The 15659-nt window shown below is 32.4% G+C and overlaps 1 pseudogene; it reads right to left on the reverse strand.

The window, feature by feature from the left end:
• Positions 1–1854: 1854 nt before the first annotated feature.
• LOC112420367 (putative receptor protein kinase ZmPK1) lies at positions 1855–4291 on the reverse strand (annotated as a pseudogene).
• Between the last annotated feature and the right edge of the window lie 11368 nt (positions 4292–15659).

Consider the following 15659-nt stretch of genomic DNA (forward strand, 5'->3'; position numbering starts at 1 on the left):
CATTTTATCTTCAAACAACACTTTGTAACCTTTTTCAAGTAATTGCCCAACACTCAACAGATTTTGATGAATATCTGGTACATAAAGCACATCAGTAATGATTTTAGTACCTGAGCAGCTTTCAATTGCAATTGTGCCCTTTCCTTTAACTGAAATGCACTCTCCATTGCCGATTTTGACTTTTGAAATGGTTGTTTTATCCAACTCCTTGAACAACTCCTCATCATTGGTCATATGATGTGTACATCCACTATCAATTAGCCAACTTTCACCATGGTTGTTAGTGGAAAAACAAGTTGCTACAAATAACTGCTCCTCATCATCTTGTTGATCAGCCACTTGAGCTTCAGATTGAGCCTGCCTTTTGTTCTTGCAAATTTTTGCAATGTGTCCAAGCTGGTTGCATTTGTTGCAGCGTATGTCAGGCCTCTTCCAGCATCTAAAGTGTGGATGATTTCTTTTTCCGCAATGCTGACATGCGGGATTATTTGTCTTCTCGTCATCAGCTTTACTGCTCCATTTGTTGGAACTTTCTCCTTTCTCTGAGTTGTTCCATTGGCCCTTTTTCTTCTTTCCTTTGTGACTTTGACTGAGCTTCAGTTTAGCTTGCAATGCACCTTCAATTGTGCCTTCCTCCCTCATAAGTCTCCTTTGTTCTTGGGCTTGCAAAGCATACACCAATTCTGACAAAGTAATTGTTGACATATCTTTGGAATTTTCCAAAGAGGAAATGGTGGATTCAAACCTTTCAGGAACAGTTACAAGGATTTTTTGGACAATCCTTATATCAGAAAACTCACCTCCTAACAACCTCACGTTGTTGACAATGCTTAGAAGTTTGTCAGCATACTCTTTGATTGTTTCTGACTCCTTCATCCGCTGCATCTCAAACTCCCTGATCAAATTCAGCACTTGCATCCCTTTGACTTTCTCATTTCCTTCATACTCTTGTTTGAGAAAATCCCAAATTTCTTTTGCTGACTTCAGAGTCATGATTCTTGTGAAGATTGCTTCAGAAACAGCAGAAAATAGATAAGACTTTGCCTTCGATTTTCGCTGCTTTCTCTCCTTATGATTTTTGATTTGTGCAATTGTTGGATTGTCTGGTAATGGCTCAATCTCATAATCATCCTCAACAGCCTCCCAAAGATCATGAGCGTCAAGATAAGCCTCCATTCTGGTTGCCCATAGGTGATAATTCTCACCCTCAAAGATTGGCAATTTTATGGCTGAGTTATCAGAGTGCATTTTCAACTCTTTGGTAAGTGTTTGGGTGTTTAGTGGAACTCTCAACCTCACCAGGTCCCTCAAGAACAAGAATGCTCTTGATACCACTGTTGGAATTTAGAAAAGAAATTAAGCAGACTTATGAGTTCTGAAAACTGAAACACACACATTTCATTCCTTCTAACAACTTTAAATACAAGAAATTCATAATCAGAAATAAACAAAAAAACTGCCTATAAATTTGTAACAGACAAACATAAATTTGTAACCTCCTATAATTCCTATAGTTAAAATCATAACAGTCATAACCATAGGAATACTACAATAAACTCTAATAATAGGTTCTGATCCATATTCTCAACATATTGGAAGTATATGGATTAATGAAGTGTGAAGTGAAAAGAAATAAGGGCATTGAGGGTATATGTGACAAAGAAGTTGCAAAAGGTGGATCCACCAATATGAACCTCAATGTATTTGTACAAGACTTGTCGTGTGTTCAAGGGCATTGAGCACAAAGAGCTCTTGTACCTTTGTGACAATTAGAAAATTGGCAGATAAATAAGAATTTAGTGAAAAAAAAGTAATATCCTAATCATAAGTTCTTAAATCACATTACATCTAGAAAATAATTGAAACACAAGAAGTGAAACAGGAGAGATGGTTATTCATTGCACTTGCCATTAATAGTTATGTTGATGACTTAGGAGCCTCTCAACAACTTGACTTATGGTGGGTCTAACATCTTTCTCTTCCTGTACACAATCCAATGCAACATTTGCCAAAGTTTCCATTCTCTTTGCATCATAATTTGATCCCAATGCAGGGTCAACAATTTCTTCAACCCAACAACCAACTTCTAGTACTTTTTTTCTTTTCTCCCTAACCCATGTTACCAATCTCTCATGATACAACTCTTCTTTGTCTTTGATTTGGATACCAGTTGTTGGACTCTTTCCGGTAATCATCTCCAACACCACAACTCCATAGCTATAAACATCCACTTTTGAAGTGATTTGCATGTTGAAAACCCATTCAGGTGCCATGTAACCTCGTGTCCCTCGAATCCTTGAGAAGTTTGAATTATCATGCTCATTCCTTTTCAATAGCTTAGACAAACCAAAATCTGCAACCTTAGGTCGATAATCATAGTCAACAAGTATGTTTTGCGGCTTTATATCGCAATGCAAAATCCACTCCAAACACTCTTCATGTAAATAAGCAAGACATTTTGCAGTTCCTATAGCAATACCATATCTCTTTCCCCAATCAAGTTCATTTGATAAGAGATTATCAGCTAAAGTACCATTTTCCATGTACTCATAAACCAACAATTTATGTTTTCCCTCAGCACAATAACCCCACATTCCAATCAAATTCATGTGGTTAAGCCTTCCAATGATGCTAACTTCTGCAAGAAACTCACTATCTCCTTGATTTGTGTCATACAAACGCTTTATCGCAACAACTCGATCATCAGATAAAATACCTTTATACACGGTTCCTCCAGCTCCTCTTCCAATCTCTTGGCTAAAACCTTTTGTAGCTTCTTTTAATTCAGAATAGCTGAATTTTCTAAACCCGGTTGCTGATGCTATAACATATCCATGATTATCAACACTAGATTGTTTGCTATTCTTGAATAAGATACACCCTACTAGAAAGAAGCATAACACCTCAATTCCGCCCAAGCCACTTGCAAACATAAGCATGAACTTCACCAATCCATTTTCTTTTTCACCAACGTATAATCTTTGTAGTTGTTTTATTCCATTATTTCTCGAACAAACCAAGTTATCATACTCAGGGGGAAAAACTATATTGGTTTTTGGCAATTTCAAAAAGAGTGAACCTCTGAACTTTGTCGACTGAAGGCCGTTTAGTAACTGCGTCTTTGGATAACAATTATTCACACCCTTTTTCTTGACATAGCGAAATTGGAAAGCTATGCATTCACACATTTGTAAGCATAGATGCTTACATTGTTCATAGGTGTAATTTTTATGGAATCCATAGTCATAGCTGTTAAACTCAACACGGGGTAAGAATTTGAAGCGATATTCTGTCTTGTTATTGCATGAAAATTGGAAGCTTGGTTTGCACCCTTGAGACCAATCTTGGTTATTGATTATGCTATAACCTAGAAGACACGAACATTTTCTACCTTTTATTGGACCATAACTGCAAGTGCTGTTAGGTCCACAAATTCCATGAATTTGACATGGTTGTTGGACGAATTGCCCTGACACTAACCACTTCTCTTGCCCTTGTTTTCGGCTATAAACACGAACATTGCCATCAAAATCAAGTGTAAGTCTTCGTTGTAGCACTGTTCCATAATCACTTGTTATGAAAGTGAAATCATCTGAAGAACTGAAGTTTCCCAAACGATTTAATGTTGCTACCCTGTTATGATTGTACATGGATCTAGAATCTTGCCAATCAAGAAACAAAGGATCTGGCCAATAAACGCTTGAATCTCCAGGGCCATCATAGAGAAGACGGAGAAGATTATCGTTGTCAAAGAAAAGCTTGTAGCAGCTAGAGGAATAGTTGGTGTCTCTTTTGGACGAAACAAGGTTCATGTACCTTGTGAAACTTTGATCGGGAAGGAGGGTATCTGTTGGAAAATCAAAACTTCGCCACAAAATGAAACCATTTTTGTTATGTTCTCTGAAAATGAGATTTCCCGTATCGTACAAAACCAACTCAAGTTGTTTGAGTGAGTATGTGTTTGTGGACCAAACATTAAACTGTCCTGCGTCGGTTAAAATGAGGTTGCCGGTATTAAGAAGGGAAAGTGTCGAGCGTTTCCGTTAACTGGTTGGTCACGATTTGCCATCCAAACAACGGTAGCATTGGTGAGGTTTTTGTGTTTTTGAGTGAACCATATGGCGAATGAATAAGCATTTTCACGTACCGGATAAAAGCCTGCGGTGAATGTGCCTTCGGGTGAGACTATAACGTCTTCTTCATGTCTCTCCACTGACAGGGAAAATGATGATGAATGTTGAAAATGGAAAAGCAAAATGAGAATTGTGAAGAAAATTGGTGAATGAATCATTTTAATTGTTATTGCTGCATAATCTTCTTACTATTTGCCATCATATATAAACGTAGTACGGTAATGAAAGAAGTACGTGAAGCGAAATTCCTTGACTTTACCCAAGCCACACGGCATTGACAATGTCACCCAACCTTGTATTAATTTGTCGGAAATAATTTTGTTTTTTTACAAAAACAAAACAATATTCGGTCATTCAAATTGATAGAACACATCAGTTACAATAATATGATCAATGTGAATCTGTCAACAAACTCACGACACCCAAGTATACAACGAAAAAATGCTTACAAATAATATGATAAAATATAAATCATTATAGTACCTATGATTCCGGATCTGCAACGTTGACGCCAAAATCATTGATTGAATTTATGATTGACTGAAGCTAATCTTTCAATAGAAATCAAACGAACACCGCAACAAGATACAAAATTAAACAACATCGCACAAAGATAATGAACAACACAACGTCGCACTCAGCAGGGATATCACGAAAAAAACACAAGAAAAAACTTGTGGTCGGAAATAATTAAAAACAGTTTTTCACTTGAAGCAGTTTTTTTTTTCTTCCCGAAAACTATCTAATGAAGGTACTAATGTTTTTTTCTTTGGTGAAACAAACTTATAGCATTTCATTAATCAAAATGTGTTTAATATAATTTGGTATTTCAACCAAAATCTACAAACTAGTTGGTAATATAGACGCCTTAGCTAAATTGTAAGCAACCTCGTTTTGCTCGTCTCCGCACAAACTCAACACCTTAGTTTTTATAAAATTGCTTACGGATTGTCTTACAATTTTGGATAGTAATCCCAAATTATGTAGAGCCATGTTTTAGAGATAAGAAACTATCAACCACTCTCTTCGCATCCAACTCAAGACCGATGGATCTCTGCTTAAGCTCATAAACTCATTTTAAGGCTGATAATAAACCAAGAGCATGAAGCTTCTCACTTGAAGCAATTTTTGTTTTCTTTTCAGTTCTCATTCTTTAGAAAAATGTAATGAACGAATGAAAACTCTTGAAACTAATTATTTTAAAAAAGAAAATATTTTTAGGGATAAATTTCATTATTTAATCTATATCAATATTAATGAAAAAGACAAAAAAAAAAAACTTTTATTGATTTGTTTCTGTTCAATTCATATATTTGTGTACAAGTACAGACTCTATATATATGTACAGGGAGACTCCTCCATCGATTCTAGTACATATTACATGTTAATGATATTGACCCTTGACATAAGGAATCAATATTTAATCCTAACAGATCCTAATCAATTATTGTAAAACATATGCTAATAATGATGTTGACCCTTACATAAGGGATCTGTCTAAACTAAAACTTAATTGACAGCTCATACAAGCTAATATTCAGCCATATTACTTGTTGACTGGTGCTAGTCACACCCCAAAAAAAACAAGTTACACCCCAGAATGACTAATATACCCCTAAGTTGAACATAAGTAAACTAAATTTACATTAACCTAAATTGAACATAAGTAAACTTAATTTACATTGAACATAAGTAAACTAAATTTACATTAACCTAAATTGAATAAGTAAACTGAATTTACATTAACTGAACATAAGTAAACTTAATTTACATTAACCTAGATTGAGTAAACTGAATTTACAATAACCTTTTATATCTAGATTGAACGTAAATAAACTAAATTTACATTAACCTAAATTGAACATAAGTAAACTTAATTTACATTGACATAAGTAAACTAAATTTACATTAACCTAAATTGAACATAAGTAAACTGAATTTACATTAACCTAGATTGAACATAAGTAAACTGAATTTACATTAACCTAGATTGAATAAGTAAACTTAATTTGCATTAACCTAGATTGAGTAAACTGAGTTTACACTAACCTCTTATATACATGTAAACTGAATTTACACTAACCTAGATTGAACGTAAAGTAAACTAAATTTACATTAACCTAGATTGAACATAATAAGTAAACTTAATTTACATTGACATAAGTAAACTAAATTTACATTAACCTAAATTGAACATAAGTAAACTTAATTTACACTAACCTAAATTGAACATATCTCATACCAAAACAAACAATAAACAAATAGAAACTCATTGAAAATGAAATTCATGAAATTCACTAACCTTTATGAATATAGTACAGATCAATAACAAAGATGTTGATTCAGATATTGGTTGCGTGATTTGTGGATGAAAGGGGGTAAGGGTTCAGAATGATCATAAAAGATGGATTTTTAAAAATTTACATGAAGAGGGCAATTTTGATATTATTGTAAAATTTTAAATAAATTTGGGTGTAACTAGTTTTTTTTGGGGTGTGACTAGCACCAGTCTTACTTGTTTCCCAATAAATATATTAAAGAAATACATTATTTTAAGCTGAATTTTTTCTACTATTTTTACACTTAATTTAAACTATGGTCTTTACAATTTTATCCATTTCAGAATAAATTTAAATCTTTTACTAAAAAAAGTCCGTTAAATCTATTAATTTAGAGTAAACTCAATGCAATATGAACAAAATTAGACATTATAAAGAAGTTTTAATTCATCTTACTTTTCAAAAGATTATATAATCAAGTGTGATAAAATAAATATACAACTAAATAAAATAAAAAAGCAGATAAACAGACACATTAATGTCTGTCTTTCCAGTATCCGTATATATATTTTTTTTTATCCTACACAAAATGATAAATAAAAGGCTTAAATATGTATTGAAATTTTATATGATATGATGATATTTTTATTTAGTTTCATGCTATTGTTTGTTTGATGAAAGTGGGGGAACATGGATTTGAAAGAGCAAAGAGCATGTTTGTTTCTCTGGATATTCAGAAGGTGTGTTGTTGGGAGAAGACGACAAGGAAACGAGAGGGGAAAGGGAGAAGATGAAGTCAGGGATATTTTGGTCTTTTCGCAAGTTACATCAGCTAATTAATGATGTGGCGCTTATTAATGGGGTTGAGGGACCAATTTTTAAATGATTAAACTTTACAAGGGTAATTTGCCAGAATTAATGATTAATCAATTTTTAGATGACCCTCAATTACATGGACGAAACACATATTAAAGCCTAAATAAAATGATAATTATTCTATTCAAAATTACCAAAAGAACAAAATATTAACTTTCATAATGAATTGACGACCTTCTGGTTAAGTACGGATAAACTTATACTATATGGCTTAGATATGTAAATACTCCTCTAACTCCGACTCTCATACATCTTGACTTGGGAGATTTGCATAGAACTTTGCATAGGATATACCACTTTACCATGAGACCTAATAACTTTGTGAATTTCTTTTCTCAGCTTAAGCACTTTTTGTGCCCCTTTAAAATGACCATTTTACCCCTTTATATTTAATAATCCGAAATGCATTTGACATTTTTTCAGATTATAAAATCTAAATTGTGTTTACACAGTTTTAATGGTCTAATTTTAAATGATATAATTTAAAATGACATAATATAAAACTGACAATGAAATTTAATAATTCAACACATTTTATTAATTCAAAAGGATTTTATAATACACATTAACATAACACTAATTTGTACAAAATGTTTGACATCAAAAGCTAAATTTGTAATACAAGAAGATGGAGGAGAAGCTTCACCTTCCCTCTCAAACCCTCCAAAGAATTCGTGAGCACCAGATGATGGAGAAGGCGAAGGTGGAAACCGATCTATACAATTTTTGAGGGTCAGCTATGAGATTATATAACTTGAACCAGTCAAATACAAGATTTTGATGTGGTCCACATTTCACCGACAATTTTTGTGGTTCACGACACATATAACATTATACAAATTGGTGTGTTTGGTTCATTTTCAAATCACGTCATAGAACCTTGAACACTTATCTAGTAGATATGAACACTAAGCTAGTTGTAGTTTACTACAATGGGGGAAACTGAATATGTTTAGGGTCCACATTTATGTCAGATAGTCTGGCTTGAAGGATTAGCTTGATCAAATTAACGGTCATCTCAACCACAAATTCATAAGAAGGGTGGCCAATGTTTAGTACCGTCGTCTGTCGATCAACTTAGATGAAAGTGTTTGATTCACCTAGGTGAATCTCTAGAACGACGACATCGTGAGAATCATGTTCTCTATATTTGGTCAGTATAGTTCAAAGGGAGCAATCAAGTTAGACAATTTCATTGGTTAAATCTTTTCATGATATTTAGGAAAGTTTGATTTGACCCCGAACCTACAAAGAAATCGGGGCTAGCACAAATATACTAGATCAACTATCCCATTTACCTGATCCATAATCTTGTTTGTGTTTAATATTGTTGTTTTTTTTTTTTTTTTTGAATTATCTTGTTGAAATCGTTATGTTTAATTTATGTTGTAGAATCTGATTTAAGGACAATTTTTCTATTTTCTATAATCTAAACATTGTTAAGATTATATGATCTAAAACGTGCAAATCCCTCAAATCATAACTTTTAACAAAGTTTGTGAGAGTTAACTTAAAATCAGGATCTGCAGGAATCGTGGCACGATGGCTGAGCAACGTGGCAGGATTGGAGGTTTCAAGTTTGAGGCAAAGCACTGGAAAAATCGTGGCACGATGGGATCGCATCGTGGCACGATGGTGTGCTGGCAGCGAAAAACAGAAACATATTTTTTAGTGCAGATTTGTTCCAAATTTTAAGCAATACTTTTACTATAAATATAGACCTTGTATCAGAGCAAACTTGGAGATAGAGGGGGCTGAAATAAGGGTTTAGAAAGGCAACAACAAAACTAGGGTTTGTATAGAGTTTGTCTATTTGGAACAAACACTAGGGTTTGAGGGTTGATTCACCTTGGGTTAACTATTAGGATTGAGTTTCTTGGTTACGGGAAGAGGCTGGGACTTTGGGTAGAATTAGGCGGGAGACTTATTCTTTTAACCCGTTGATTTCTCTTTTGTAACGATACTCATCATATAGTGGAACGGATGACTGCTCTCTCCCCTAGATTAGGTCAATTTGGACCGAACTGGGTCACCAAATTCTTTTGTGTTCTTCTCTTCTTTGTGTTCTTCTCGTCGTTCTTTTCTACTTTTGGCTTGTATTTATAACTTCCATACACTTTGTTTTGGTTGCTTGATTATCCCTTGCTCCACACATCAAAGGAAAATAGACACTCTACCCTATATCGAAATGCAGCAGAGTGTCTATTTTCCTTATTTACCTTGACCTATTTAGGGATAAAGTTACTAATATTGTAAAATCACAATTAATTAGGTAGGGCTACATTATTTAAATATTTTAAATATGTTTGTACACCGAACATTTTGTAACAGGAAAAAGTGATCAAATATAGAGGTTTGTACATTGAACATTTTCACCGTTGGATTCATTGAATCAAAGTAGCATCATATAAGTTGTTTGTTTTCTTAAAGATAATTCCGATAAAGATGAAGAGGAGATTTAAGAATATCATAATCGCTGTTAATCATCTGAATTACAAAAATCTAATCTTGCATGTTGTCATCAACATCATCTTACAATACAATAGAATTCAACGGAGCATACACTCTCTCAACTGATCCTCCTCCCAAGTCCATGACATCCTACGTCATTTCCAAGCTTCATTACTAAAATAAAATACAATTAAGGAGCTTTATGGTTCAATACAAAAGAAAGGATAAAAAAAGTACTAGTCTGGTCCCTTTATTTTAGTTTCATTAAGTGAAACATAAAAAAAAAAATATTCTACAACATCTATACTTCACAAATTATAAGTCACTTCTCAAAAAAAAAATTGTCCTTAAAATCGATTTCTTTACGATATTAATAAATTATTAATGTTTATTTTTTCTCATACTTCTCACTATTTATTAGGCTTTTATTCCAATTCTCATAACTTATCTTTACCTTGCATGTCTGTTATGAATGATAATTTTGTAAAATAACTTATAAACTTATTTTCCATACAAAATTAACTATATTTTTTAATTTACGTAAAATGGATAAAACAACTTATAATAATTTGTGACGATAAGGTAGCATTTAGTATGGAATGGTGCTATATCTTGCAACAAGCTTGCTCGCGAACATATCACAAATATTTAACCTATTTATTTTTTAATAATTATTGTTTATGCTTAATTTTGAAATGTGACTATAATATTTAGTGGTTTTAAGAGACATAACAGAAGGGGTTAGCATTATTTTAGCTTATTCTTTGTTCTTGATTTCAATATTTCATAAGTAATATTGAAGTTGTTTATGTAACAAACAAAAAATGGGATCAGAATCGGTGCTGGTTTTTTTTTTTTTTTTTTTTCCATGGGACTAAAACAATTATGATTTAAGAATTCTATCAAAGTTACAAACAAACATAAACGAAAGTGATGACTAATAATGGAATCTTCACATACAAAATTGAAAATAAAAAAAGTGATCCAATTACACTTTGAGTAAATATAAGTATTATTTTTGAGTTGTTCATGTTGGACTTTTATTTTGGCAAAGGAATTTCTTCAGCACAATTAGCTGATCTACGAATAAATAATGCTTAATCAAAATGATTTGAGATTAAACCAAACAATTAAACTCAAGTGGTTAATAAACTTTATTAAAAAAGAATCGATCGAGAGAACATGAGTTCATGAAATTAGTTAAGACTAAACTGTCTAAATATTTTAAATATGTTTGTGAACTAAACATATTCTAATAGGTTATTAATTTTTTTTTTTTATTTTTATCAAGAACAAATATTGTTTTTAATTGGCTAAACTACAGTTTTGGCCCCCTAAGTTTACCAATGTTGCGATTTTGGCCCCCTATTAAAAAAATGACAATTTTGGTCCCCTATGATTTAGCCCCTTTGCAATAGTGACCTTTTAGCCAATTTTGACCTAGTCAACGCCTAAGTGGCATGCCACGTGTGTAATTACTAAATTAAAAAAAAAATAAAAATGCCAAATATTTAATAATGAAATAAAATGATATTAAATAATAATTAAAAAAAAATCCAAATTTTTTATAAACACTCATCCTCTTCTTTATATCTTCATCATCATCATCATTCTTCATACATTTTCACAAAAAAAAATCCAGATTTAAAAAAAAAAAAACAAAAAACAGAAACTGAAAAGCTATGTGTATTAACTACTGAATTAAAAAAAAAAATTGGAAATGGAATGTCACGTGATAGTTCTTCAAGAACAAAATTTTGATTCTTTCAAAAAAAAGAAAAATTCATCAATCTCCTCATTCCTCATCTTTTCCCAGCGAAGAAGAATTACAGGGAGCATCAACAAAAAGAATAAAAACTCCCTAATCCTGCACAAGGTAGCAGGAAAAACACCAACAAAAAACTGCAGCAGCATAGCAGACTAAAAGCAGCAGAAAACCAGTAAACGAACCCAACCAACTGAACGCTAAAAACTGCCGCACAGTTGGGCTATTTGTACACCACACCCATTCCGAACAGCTGCAAGCAAAACACAGATATGATTTCTAAACATATTGCCTTAAAACTGCAGTTTTGAAAGATCTTTAAATCCACATCAAACTTGCCCATTTTGGTACAGTTTACCTTTACGAAGGCTGGTGTTCGAACTTTGTTATGTGAATTCCGGCGAAGTCGAAAGCACGTTTGATTTGTTCTATGTCGGGATTTGAGAAGGTTTTGGATGAATGAAGCTTGTGTGGAACCACAAATCTGAGTTGTTGTTTCGGTGATTTATTGTTATGAATTTTGTTTTGGATTTTATGTTCACCTGTGTTATTATGTTAGAGATGATTTCCTGGGTTTTTTTGGAACTCATCATCATCACATGCCTCTTCCTTTTTCAGTTTCTGTTTTTTTTTTTTTTTTTAAATTCTGGATTTTTTTTTTATGATGAATGTATGAAGAATGATGATGGTGAAGATGAAGATATGAAGAAGAGGATGAGTTTAAAAAAAAATTGGGTTTTTTTTAATAAATTATTATTATTTTATTATATTATTAAATATTTGGCATTTTTATTTTTTTTAATTTAGTAATTACACATGTGGCATGCCACTTAAGCGTTGACTAGGTCAAAATTGACTAAAAGGTCACTATTGCAAAGGGGCTAAATCATAGGGGACCAAAAGTGTCATTTTTTTTAATAGGGGGCCAAAATTGCAACATTAGTAAACTTAGGGGGCCAAAACTGTAGTTTAGCCTTTTTAATTATGTCCTTTTGTTAATTTATTTGTTTTTTTAGTACTTTTTTAAATAGCCAACGTTAATAGTAATTAATTGAATCATATATGATATGTTACATTAGGGGTCCTTTAAGTTTAAGATTTGTAAAAGATTAGTCATTTAAGTTATTTTGGTCACATATAAGTCCTTTAAGTTTATAAAAGTTTTCAATTTAGTCATTCTGCCACATCGTTGTTTTGGTTAACAAAAGGACTAAATTGAAAACGTTTATAAACTTAAAAGAACTTGTGTATGACCAAAATAACTTAAAACTAATCTGTTAGAGACCTCAAATTTAAAGGACTTATGTGTGACGAAAATAACTTAAAGAATCAATCTATTACAAACCTCAAACTTAAAGGACCTATGGTATAATTTAGCTATGATTTGGATCATGTTATGTTATTGCTGGATAATTTTCTTATTATTTGTCATTATATCTAAACATAGTATGATAATGAAAGAAATACGTGAAGTGAAATTTCCGTGACTTTACTTTTAGCTCCTTCTCTCAATCCCCACAGCTTGACCATAATACGTGAAGAAATACGTGAAGTGAAATTTCCGTGACTTTACTTTTAGCTCCTTCTCCCAATCCCCACGGCTTGACCATAATACGTGAAGAAATACGTGAAGTGAAATTTCTAACTTTACTTTTAGCTCCTTCTCCCAATCCCCACGGCTTGACCATAATACGTGAAGAAATACGTGAAGTGAAATTTCCGTGACTTTACTTTTAGCTCCTTCTCCCAATCCCCACGGCTTGACCATATTACGCGAAGAAATACGTGAAGTGAAATTTCCGTGACTTTACTTTTAACTCCTTTTCCCAATCCCCACGGCTAGACCATAATACGTGAAGAAATGCGTGAAGTGAAATTTCCGTGACTTTACGAGTGGACATATGAATGTAAAGTTGTTCTCACAAATCTCAAACATGCGTTACCAAGAACTCTAATTCTCTCAAGACCCGAACAAGGTGAAGCCCTCTACTTATATCTTCATGTTTCTGTTGAAGCTATTAGTGCAACACTCGTAAGAGAAACCATAGAGAGTAAAAGGTCGGTTTACTTTTTGAGCAAAACCCTCTAAGGGTCAGAAATCAAGTATGAATAGCTCGAATAAGATTGCACTTGTAATAGTGATTGAGCGAAGTACATACTCCCTCCGTCCCAAATTGTAAAAAAAAAAAAAATTCATACTTATTAAGAAAACTAAAATATAAGAATTTGAAGTATAATTTTTTGTGTTTTCTTTGGAATAAGTTTTCTGAGAAGATGTAAAAACAATTTTCATTGGTTATTGATTATGGAGAAAATAGAAGAGAGATAAAACTGAATGTAATTTGCATATAATTTCATGAGAATAAATAAAAGTTTTTCTTTTGAAGGATGATTTTTTAAAATAACAAGATTAAATTAGATAAAAGTTTGTCTTTTTTACTTACATTTTAGGACAACAAAAATGAGTTTTTTTCCTTACATTTTGAACGGAGAGAGTACTATATATGAAAATATTTTCATTAAAACAAATAAACTATATAGTATGAAAATGACATTTTCTCGGTATTTTTTTCCATGCTATTTCCTTGAGAAAATATGTCGAGGGTCATTTTCTCTCTGCTATTTCCTTGGGGAGATAAAAAATTTAGGGTCATTTTCCCTGTTATTTCCTTTGCACTTTTCAAATATACAAGTTTTAGTTCTTTGTAGTTGGTCCAAAGTGCGATTTACTTTTAAATTGTTCGATCTTGACGGTGCGTAGCTGCAATTAAGAATTGAGGTTCTGTCAAAAAGAATTGAGATCATAGTTTTAAAACTCGGCTCGGTCATCGATTTGGCGGGGGTATTGGGTCAATGGTCGAACCACTGAGTTATTGGTCGAACCGCATGACTGAATCAGAACCACTCGGATGACTCGGTTAGATAACTCGGTCCTTAGATTAAATTTATATAGTTATTTAACCGGATTAACTCGGATTGAATCGGTGATTCGTCACTTTAGAAACTAAAATAATTAATGAGTGTTGTAATTTAAAAAAGGTTTACATTTAAGGACAAAAATAAAATTAAATGGGTGTTTAAATATATGGACGAAGAGAGTAATACATATTCAAATAAATATAGTAAAATAAAAAAATTCTTTCAAAAAAAAATATTGTAAAAAAAATGTTTATTAAAATATTTGAGATGTCGGACAATAATATTTAAATGATAAGAGTGTGCTTGGTTACTTAAAAAAAATAGAGTGTACTTCGTTCCCTAAAAAAATTGTTCGGTTATTATATATAAATAATAAGAAGTTATTTTAAAACAAAAGAGGTTCATGTTGCAGTGGTAAGTGATTGCCTTGCAAGTTGGGGGGATGTAGGTTCAACACCCAGCGCTGCTATTTTTTGGCTTAATTAATTCAATTAATTTCTGCTTTACTTCAAACCGGTCAAGTTTGTCAAACCCGCCGGTTCACCGGTTTTTTCCGAATTTGACTGAGTCACGCCGGTTCAGTCCGGTTTGATTACATGACCGATCCATTTATTAACTCGAACTGGTCACCCCACCGGTTTCTGGTCGGTCCGATCCGGTTTTCAAAACTATGATTGAGATTGTATATTTGACAAAATCTTATCTTTGACCTTAACATAATTTGAGTATTAAAGTCCCTGAGCTTAGCTCATTCATTTGTTAGGGATATTTTTTAATTTATGTGTGACCTCTAGACATTAGTTTACTTGACGAAAATAATAATAATAATAAGAGTATTAAATTAACATAGGATAAAAGGAGTTGTGGTTCTGAGGATGGACGTGAAGGGCGACAATAAAGGGCATAATTTTTTAGAGGTACCAAAAATATTATTTTATTTAATAGTTAGTATATTATATACATAAATTTTGTTGTTATTTGATTAATTCTATTGAAAATATTTATTTAAATAAATTTATTTATGATTAATATTTTACAACAAAAAACGTAAGAAGAAAAGCATTGAAAAATCAAAGTGCACGACTTTTTTGATTCGTCCAGATTCCAGAACACCAAAAGTCTTAAAACCGACCTAAATATAGAAGTTAGGCTACGATTATGCATCTTTGCCAAATACATAAGAACTAACAATCATGGTGAAAAGACTTAGTAAAAACAGAAAACAATATTCATGAT

Source organism: Medicago truncatula, chromosome 3, assembly GCF_003473485.1.
Source record: "Medicago truncatula cultivar Jemalong A17 chromosome 3, MtrunA17r5.0-ANR, whole genome shotgun sequence".
NCBI classification, from domain to species: domain Eukaryota; kingdom Viridiplantae; phylum Streptophyta; class Magnoliopsida; order Fabales; family Fabaceae; genus Medicago; species Medicago truncatula.